Here is a 9,990-nt window from a genome sequence, read left to right on the forward strand (position 1 = left end):
AGCAGAGACAGCTATATAAACAACCTGCAACAGGAGGGTCCTAGAGCCTGGAAGCATTAGTCCTGGAGGACTTCCTGAAAGAGGTGAGTTTTGGCTAAGTTCCTGGCAATGATGCTGGCATAGTACATAAGAGAGGGGCACAGTGGCTCACGCCTGTAATCCCAGCACTTTGAAAGGCCAAGGCAGATGGATCACCTGAGGTCAGGAGTTTGAGACCAGCCTGGCCAACATGGGGAAACCCCACCTCTACTAAAAATACAAAATTAGCCGGGTGTGGTGGCGGACGCTTGCAATTCCAGCTACTTGGGAGGCTGAGGTAGGAGAATCGCTTGAACCTGGGAGGCGGAGGTTGCAGTGAGTCGAGATCACGCCACTGCACTCCAGCCTGGGCAATAGAGTGAGACATCGCACCACTGCACTCCAGCCTGGGCAATAGAGTGAGACATCGCACCACTGCACTCCAGCCTGGGCGAAAGAGTGAGACTCCATCTCAAAAAAAAAAAAAAAAAAAAAAAAGAGACAGAGAGATGAGAAGAGAGGCATTCCAAGCAAAAGCTCTGGCCAGCAGGGCCACACTGCTCTGTCGAGCAGGTGTCCGGGCAGGAATGGAGATTCTGGTAAGAGTGGGTGGAAGTAGACCAGGCTCTAAGGCCATAGAAATATACATGTGTGACAGATAGAGCCACTCGGCCCCGACCCTCTGCAGCGTTGTACACAATAGCTTCCACATTATCCTAAACACAGACCACAACTCATCCGCCAAGCATTTTTTTGCTGCTACAATCCTCAATCTCCTCAAAAATCAAAATACACTCTCTGATTTTGGCACAAACACTTGCTCTCACTTGTGGGCCTTTTCCATGGACTTTTATGTCTCTGTTTATTTTGTGTGTTTCATGAGTGGCTCATGCCTTTAAAGGAAATGCACTAACCTTGGCCTGTCATTATGGTCCTGTGCTCACCCCGCTCCTGGGATGGGTGAGCCTGGGCTTTTAATTTGCTGTGATGGGAGATAATTGTTGCTTCAGTTTCTACCTCTGAAAATAAACCGGGGTGGTGCTTCCCAGCTGGAAATCCACAGAAGCAAGCTTACCCTTGGGGCCTGTGCCAGAGGAGGCTTAAGCCAGGGCTGGAGTGACTGATCTTAACATCCCTCACTCTTTTCCTTTTCTGGATTTCAAAACATACAATTAGTGTTTTCTTTCTTTTTTTTTTTTTTTTTTGGAGACGGAGTCTCGCTCTGTCGCCCAGGCTGGAGTGCAGTGGCCGGATCTCAGCTCACTGCAAGCTCCGCCTCCCGGGTTCACGCCATTCTCCTGCCTCAGCCTCCCGAGTAGCTGGGACTACAGGCGCCCACCACTTCGCCCGGCTAGTTTTTTGTATTTTTTTAGTAGAGACGGGGTTTCACCGTGTTAGCCAGGATGGTCTCGATCTCCCGACCTCGTGATCCGCCCGTCTCGGCCTCCCAAAGTGCTGGGATTACAGGCTTGAGCCACCGCGCCCGGCCAATTAGTGTTTTCTTTAAGAGCACAAGATGGCAAAGTTACAAAAGTTCAGCGAGATTTTTTGACATTGTATGCAAGAATTCTAGAGGTGGGACTCTGGGCAACCGGTAGCATATTTGATGGTGGAAACTCTGTAATTCTAGGTCATTGTGTGAGGCAAGGTGGAGTGGAGCCCCCAGCCAACCTGCACTGAACATTTAATGAGACTGAGAAGTAAGCTTATCATTAGCTACTAAGATTTGGGAGTTGTTTGTTGCCACAGCATAAACTAGCCTACCCTGACTATAAAAAACATGAAGCGCTTAGCATAGTCTCTAGAGCATCGCAGCCTCATAATAAGTGATAGCTCTTATTTTGATAGAGCTGTCTTGAAGTAATCACACAGAGTCTAGCACAGTTCTGAGCAAATGCTTGCATACTCTTTTACAATGACAGAGGATGAGTTCAAAGTCAGTAGAGGCTATCAGAACCCAGGAAAATACTGTGCCCAAGAAAAATGAAACCCTTACCAGAAACGGGAGAGGACTGCTATTTGCTCAACATGTAGAGTCAAGTCATCGTATGCTATAGTTTTCACTAACTAGAAACTCATTCCCATTTCTACTCTCAATGAAGCTATTTCTGAGCGCTGAGTCTGATGCATTCTCAGTTCAGAATAACAGGTAGCAGAAGCTAGATACCTGATCCCCAAATTTATCATTGATTACTTAGTGGAGAAACCAAGATGTCATAAGGGTATTTTTTTTTTTTTTAATTTCACTCAGTAAGTTATAAAACTCTAAGAACCTCAGTTATATTAGAGTAAAGGCAGCCACAGTTTAAAAAGCTGACCATTGTTTCCAGGGCAGTATTTAGTGCCAAAAGGAGTTTATCACATTGATTACAAATAAGAAGAGGCAGTGCAGGTAGAAGTTAAGAGTGTGGTCTTGGGTGCCCACCCACAAGATGTAGGCTTACATTCTAATTCCTTAACTACAAGGTGGTATGTGTTTAAGTACTTAGAACTATTCTTTATGCATAGGGATCACTCAGTAAATAATAAGCCTCATCATACACACTAAATTGGTTGATGATTTTTAACATTCATATTATTGTTTTAGTCATTTATTTTTTCAAAAAATATTTGCTTCCAACTTTCTCAGTGCCACTAACTCATTTAATCATCTCAGTGACGCTATAAGATCAGGGAAATTGCTCTCACTTTATAAGTAATTAAACCGAGGCACAGAGACAGTAATTTTAAGACCACGTAGCCAGTTATGTGGCTGGGTTTAAACCCAGATCTTAAATAGGAAAATCCTACAAAGTCTTAGTTCATTGGGAAGTGGATTTTGTGAGTCAATTCAAAAATGTTCACAGCTTCTAAAAAGGGGGAAGAGATTGTTCTAATACCGCCCAGCCCACTCTGAGGTCCAGTTTGTACGTGATAGGGATATTTAATATAGAAAGGTATGCTGACAAGGGTGTGAGTCATCTGCTGAAGATAAATACCATCTGTGCATGGAACATGTGGTTAAATAAGGGAAATGCATGTCAATAAAGAGTGGCCACTTCCCCTGAAAGCTGTGCAGACCCAACACGGTAGCCAAGGGCCACTATTCATTGCTCTCTCACCAAGAGGTTTCTTGAAAAAGGATGCAGAGTTGGACCTTGAAATCAGTCATTCAACACATGTCCATATCTTTTCCAGTAAGTTAAACCCTCTTTCAGTCATCTTACCTTCATATAGCTTCACTGCATGAAAAAATCATGGATAAAAAGAGACTTGCATGTTTAGACTCTAGTCATTAACACACGCAAAGAGCTACTGTGATCGCCGGTGTTTCCTGGACCAAAAAGGGGCAAAGAGGGCTGAAGTGTTTTATGAGTTAGCCCATTCCTTGATCACTTCAGCTTTTAAGCTTTGCCAGCTGCTGCCAAACTGAAGAATTAGATGCATTGTATTTCATTATGTTTCATTCATTAATTCAACCAATATTGCTTGAGTACCCTCTAATGAACCTAATGAGTGTGGCCAGGCTCTGTGGGCAAGGCAAAGATGAATTCCCTGCCCTGGGGGAGCTTGTAGTCTGGTGGGAGACAGAAGTACCCCAAAGGAAGGCTCTAGAAAAGCAGGGTCAAACACAAAGTACTAGCTGCTGTCCAGGAGTGGAGTGGAGTCGAGTCTGGACTGGAAGATGATGACAGTATTTGAGTCAGGTTTTACCAAAATACCTGTATTACTGGTAAGCTCAGTGTGCATCTCTGGCCAAGCCCTGAGAGGGTGGGAACTGGAGTCCTATGACAGAACCTGCTTCCCTGCCGCTGGGTCTCTAGCAGATGCTGCCTCTGCGTTCAGCACAGAAATGGGAAGTCTGCCCCTCTCTGCCAGATCTCACAAGATTCCTCATCAGTGGGGCTCGTTCAGCCTCTGACTCACCCATTCCAGGGCTCAGTCTGAGGTGCCTATGAGAAGAAAAGATCCAAGGCTGGGTGGGCGCCTTTCCTCTCTCTCTAGACTCAACCCCACCTGCCTAAGCACAGACTTTTTCTTCATCTAAAATGAAAAGCCTCCATGTACATCCATTCCTCGAAACAATGCCTGGGGCTAGGGAAATGATCTACTTTAGAGTGGCTGTAATTCATCATTCCAAACTGAGACACTGTAGAGAGGGGCACATGCAAGCTGGAAGGGACTCTAGAACCATAGTCCTAAGGACCATCCCCGGAAAACTGAGATCTGTGGCCATTCTTGTTCCCAATTATATCCAGTCTCTGCTGGCCCTGCCACAGGCTCTGGGGACTCAGTGCTTTATGGGTGCTGCATTTACATTTGCTGGCCAAAAGATGCAAAATAAAACCACGGCCAAATTTCAATTGCCTGCCTAGAAATATAAGACCAGTACCTAGGAATTTGAATGAAGGAGCTGGTTTAGGGGTTTGAACTTCCACCAAATTGACTCAACCACCACGTAACTGGAGGCCCCAGTTTTTGGGAGCTAGCTGTCTATAGTCTGGTTGGTGACATTTTTCAGGCAGAATAAGGAAATTCTCTCAGTCAAGAATGCATTTGTCCTAATTTGTACTGATTTGCTGCTGCCCGTTCAAAGGATCTTATTTAAGACCAGAGTAATTTGTTTTCTGTGCTGCCTTGAACAAAACTCCTCCCTGCACCTGAGTGTACAATATTTGTAGACATTTGTCTTCAGGCTAGTGTAGTAATCTTCCTTGTATGCAACTGGGTTTTCTCTGAAAAGACAGTTGTTTAAAGTTCAGCCCAACGTTTATTGACTTTTTTTTGTGCTTATATCTACAGAGAAATCATAGTCACTGGTTTGAATGGACTAATCAAGACCTATGAACTGCTGTCTGCACTAATATCCACTTTCCCAGAGATCAAAGCCACGTGGCCGGAGAGAGAGACTTTCAGCTGCTTTTCTTGCATCCTTTTCTGATCAGAGTGATTTATCACTTGAATGCCATCATCAGGTCACAGGCTTTTTACTTCAGATATTTGGTATCAGACTGTTGAGTATCGGATGATTTAGCATTTGAGTTTATGCTTAATCTGTCTTATAAACAACCCTGTGATTTAAAAGAAAAAAAATATAAAACCTGTTATATGAGAAAAGCCTTGTCTACAGGACTGTAAGAAATGGGAGGAGGCAATACTTAGGAAATCCAATAGGCCTCATTTAATCTCTTCTTCCTTTAACCCAGGGATAGACCTGCATGTTGTGATGAGGATGTTCCATCCCTGAGCCAGGGTGAAATGGTGCAGGGTGAGGGCATAGTTCCTCACTGTGCAGGGAAGAAGAACAGGGATCCTTCAGCCCCATTTTTCAGAGGGACAGGCTCTGAGATTCCTGGCTCCTCTTGACCCTGAACTCACCGTTGTATTTTTGGGAAGAATACCCACAGTACTTCCACAGACAGAAAAACCTCGAGGGCAAGGCCCAAGTGTTATGGTTCCTACGATCTCTCTACTAACCTCAAAGAATAAACTACAACATTCTAAGCAAATGGATCTCTATGTGGCCCCTGCCAGGAAAATTGTCTGAGTCTGGTACCAACCCTTCAAATCCAGAAGAGCTGGGCCCTAAGGTGGTGCTGAGCATGTAGAAGAGGGGTTGCAAACCAGCTTTCCTAGTTGCTATGACCACAGATCCTAGGGACCTCTTCAGTGTTAAGTTTCTCCCCAGACCCCACTGCTGCCCTTTGAGTTTGCTGGATATCTCTTCTTGCACCAAGGGCTGCCTTCCCTCACCTTTGCCCTGCCATTTGATGTCCCAAGTCTTGACCAGGCCTGCGTGGCCTCACCTTGATAGCACCTTCACCATAGTAAGTATTCAGTATCTGGATTAGCAGACCACCAGGCGGGCCCAGTGAGATTGGCTGGTACCCAGTAGCAACTCAATCCATACTCCATGGATGAATGAATGAATGAATGAATGAATGAATGAATGATTGAAGGAAGTATGAAATTCCAGCCATGCTTCCCAGGGGAGGGTCTGCAGCCCCGACTCAGACATAGACGGTAACAGGAGCAGTTTGAACCAGCCATCACCACTCCAGCCTGGAGGCTCTGTGGGGAGAGACCGGGAGCAAGGGAGAAAGAGTAAGCCCTTGCTCTGGACAGATCCTCTAGTGCTGCTGCTGTGAGGCCAGAGCAAGGAGCCCTTGTAAGGATGAGAAAGGAAGAAGTGTCTCCTCTACAGCTCCGGCTAAGTCCGAGCAACCTCAGCATTTCTTCATTCACAACCTTTGCTCAGCCTCGGATGCGTTGAGGACATAAAGAACGAAGTGACGAGTGCTCCCCTGACTCTCAGGGGTTCCAAAAGGGTCATCTGTGGTCTGACGATCCTCCTGGCGAAATGGTTCCTCCAGCTGTTGCTTAGGTTCAGAAGAAAAGGGGCTTCCACACACCCATACCTCATCTGCTAGGATTAACAACATTAAAAGATAAGGCTAGTGGTGCTGCAGCCTCCTGACATCATCCTGGTCAGTCCACCTTAAAGATGGAACTTCACAGAAACAAAGGGGTGGAGAGGAGTTGTGTGAAACCAGACATCTTCTGAATTCTGCAGAAAATGCTAGGGCCAGATTCACTGTACAGATTCTGATAAACGCCAGAGGTGAGAGGGGGGTTTGGATGTGGTCACAGTCAGTCATAGGGCTGCAATACAGCCCATATGTCTCTGGCTTTTTTAAAGATTAATTCACAAAACAAAAAGTCCTCAAGTGTGCCTGGTAATGACAGGAGTTCACTAAATAGTTGTTGATAGACTGACCCAGCATGTCCCTAGCTGCCTGTATACTGTTTGCGTAGAGCCATTTTCCCGGAGGCCGAGGCAGATCTGAACCATGACTAGAATCCACGCAGGTGGTGATGTACACGTGGCAGCCTTTCCATTCCACTCATCCATAGCCTGTGTTGGCCAGAAGGGAAGCTCTGAATAGTAACTTCTCTATATTTTTGCTGTTAAAAATAACAAACTTTGGGCACTAGATCAGGAGCTATTTCTTTCCTTGTAGACAAGTAGGTCCTGCATGGAGAAGCAAGTCTCTTCTGCCTAGAGGATCCATAATCAAATGCTTGCAGAGGAGATTATATTCTAGAAGCTCTGAAATAGTCAGAAATGCCCCCAGGCTCTCTGAGGGACGGATTCATTCCAACCCAAAAGGATGGCTCTATACAGGCTGCTGTGAGCACGGGGTAGCTAAAGGAGTCTTGGGCAGAAGCACCTGCACACCTGGCAAGGGCCACGGTGACAGGTGAGATGGGTCTGAAGTGAGGGCAAAAGGACGTGGCTTTATGGAACCTCAGGCTGACTTCAGAGACACCCACCTCCTGCCCCTGCCAGCTGCTCAGCCTGGCCCCCAGGGCACCTCCCCAAAAGCTTACCAGTCATTCTCCAGCGATGGTATTTGTCACACACTGGCATTTCCTACACTCCTTCTACTGAGCACATCTCCGGGGACTGCTGGGGGCCCACTGACCAAGCTCCCGAGGATGTGAGTCAGCAGGCCGGCATGCTTAAGAAAGGGGTGTTTGGTCCTGGCTTGAGAGCTTCCCAGACCCCGCATTCCTGCTCCCCTGCTGTATCAAAGCCCCCAGATCACCATTTCTTAGAAAGATAAGAAGGGCATTCCATCCAGTCTTGGGCCTATTTGATGTTCCTGCCCCATTGGTAGCCCCAGAGGGAGAGCATCGCCATTATTCCTTTCAAACGGCACTGGATGAAAACAGAAGAATCACTGAGAAGCTGTTAAACATTTAGATTCCTGGGCCCCACTCAAGACATTCTCTGGGGTGAAGGGTCAGAAGTAGGAAGCAGCAATCTGCATTCAAATACATCCTCCAGGAGCTTTCAAGACCCTGCCAGGACCAGGAATCACTAAACGTTAAAGAGTATAACAACTTCAAAAGTACATTAAAAATTTCCTTTTTTTTTTGGCTAAGGCCTTTGGAAGAGGAATTTGACTCAGAGATAATTTTGTTTCCTGATTACTGCAAAAGTAGCTCTCTCTTTCCTTAAAACAGGGAGACCCTCTGGGATCTCTGTATATCTGAGGCCAGCAGGAATCTGAGATCATCTCCAACTCAGTGTAGGCTGCAACTCGCCTTCCAAGGCATTCCAGACTCCCACAGACGATGCAGCTCCCAGCACGTTCCTGACTGCCAGAGACAAGTGAGGCTGTGAGTTTCTGCCCAGGGCTTACCAGATGCTGAAAACTTCTAGAAGGGATTTTCCTGGGCTATCAAGCACTGACACCTAGAAAGAGGTAAAACTTGATGTATCTTGCAGGACCGATCCCCGGAAACCGCTAAACTTCCCATATTATACGAAGGGCAGAGATGTGTCTTTAAAAAGAAAAATCAGAGTGAAGCCAGAACACATGCTGCCAACAAGACTGAATTAGGTAATGAGAAGACAATGTTTGTTGCCAGGACTGAGGCAGGAAATAAATCGTTTTTCTTTAACGAATCTCTCTGTTTACATTGTGTTCTCTTTCCTCACAGGACTGGCTCAGAAAAGACCTGTTTTTGTTTTTGTTGTTGTTATTTTGTTTTGACTCCTTGGCCAGTAGGATTTGGTCCCATTGAGCCTCAGCCCAGGAGGGACCCACAGCTGAAGCCACTGTTGTGAGTCACAGCATATTCGAGGGGATGAGGGGTGAAGCAGCTTCCCCGCTGGGGTGGCACCTGCCTGCTGCTGACGGGGCCCAGGTGGGGATGGCCTAGATGCTTGGAGGTCGGAGGGGGTCATGACTGACTTTCTCACATTTGTATCCTTAGCTCTTAGCGCAGCACTTAACCAACACCTAACACAATGACAGGATGATAAACGATTGATGGCTTCGAAGGTGGGCAAGACAAATTCTCTCTCTCAATCTCTCCACACACTTATACATATATACACACTGGGGAGAAGGAAGGAGGTGGAGGAAGAGAAGGAGAATGATAGATGCATAAGGTATTTCATAGGTCAGAATCATAGATGACTGCCTGGGGGAGTAGGGGGAGGACTCATCCCTGTCACCATAGCTCAGAGGTTCCAGACCCATCAACAGCCCATTGCATCTGTGTCTGGAATGTTGCATGAAGAGGTAGGAACAGGCCATGATTAGAAGGCCCCAGAGCAGAAAGCCCATCTGTACCCACTTTGACCCTCCCACATGGTCTCTGGCCCACAGAATACCTCCTGCAGAATCATGTGAAGTGCTGCCCTTGTCCTGGTTGTTTCTCTTTCTCTGTATCTCAGAAACACACTGGTTTCATCTCTGGTTTCGCCACATCATGACATTACGTGCACGAGAGGGCTCTACCTCTTCACAGCATCATCAGCCAAGGGTGAGGAGAGAAGCCCCACTGTCCACAAGAAAATGAGGGTGGTGCCACTGCATTTAACTCCTTCCTTGCCCATCTGCTCTTTCCCTGGGAAACGAGTGTCATGACAATATCAACCCTTATTCCACGAATAGTCACGGTTCTGTGGCATCAAGGACAGATGCCTTTGATGACAAAAGTGGCTGGTTGTGTGTGCAATAGAGAGATTGTACTTCACATACATTTTTCTGCCTTAAAATAACCAGAAGAAAATCGCTGTTCTTTTGGCTCAAGCAAAAATAAAACTGTTTTTTTGAGAGCCTTATTTAAAGGGTTCATTATCTTGCAGTCTGCTAACTATATACTCTGCGCCACACTCAATAAAAGCTTCATATAACTGTCTTTGAAATTAACAGCCACCTCTTGTGCTTTTCAAGTTATTAAAGATGTTGGCATGGTGGAGAGATTGTAAACTTTCTATACTGGTGATTAGTCAGCGGGACCACATCCCACCAAATCCCCCAGAGCGTTCCTAACAAAAAGTTCCTTGTGACCGAAGCGCCAATTTTTCTTTCTTGTCTGTTCATTCTAATTCCACTCAATTACTCCTGAGCAAGCTGTTTTATTCCTGTCAACTCATGTTATTTACTGGAGCCTGTCAAGAGGACCGAAGTG

At 46.1% G+C, this 9,990-nt stretch overlaps 1 long non-coding RNA gene across 1 annotated transcript; it reads left to right on the forward strand.

The window, feature by feature from the left end:
- The first annotated feature begins 8,506 nt into the window (after window positions 1–8,506).
- LOC123568295 (uncharacterized) lies at window positions 8,507–9,677 on the forward strand. The gene is made up of 3 exons (XR_006691482.2): window positions 8,507–8,631; window positions 8,785–8,852; window positions 9,251–9,677. It is a non-coding gene; the product is annotated as an uncharacterized lncRNA (long non-coding RNA).
- Window positions 9,678–9,990: the final 313 nt, after the last annotated feature.

Source organism: Macaca fascicularis, chromosome 13, assembly GCF_037993035.2.
Source record: "Macaca fascicularis isolate 582-1 chromosome 13, T2T-MFA8v1.1".
In the NCBI taxonomy this organism is placed as follows: Eukaryota; Metazoa; Chordata; class Mammalia; order Primates; family Cercopithecidae; genus Macaca; species Macaca fascicularis.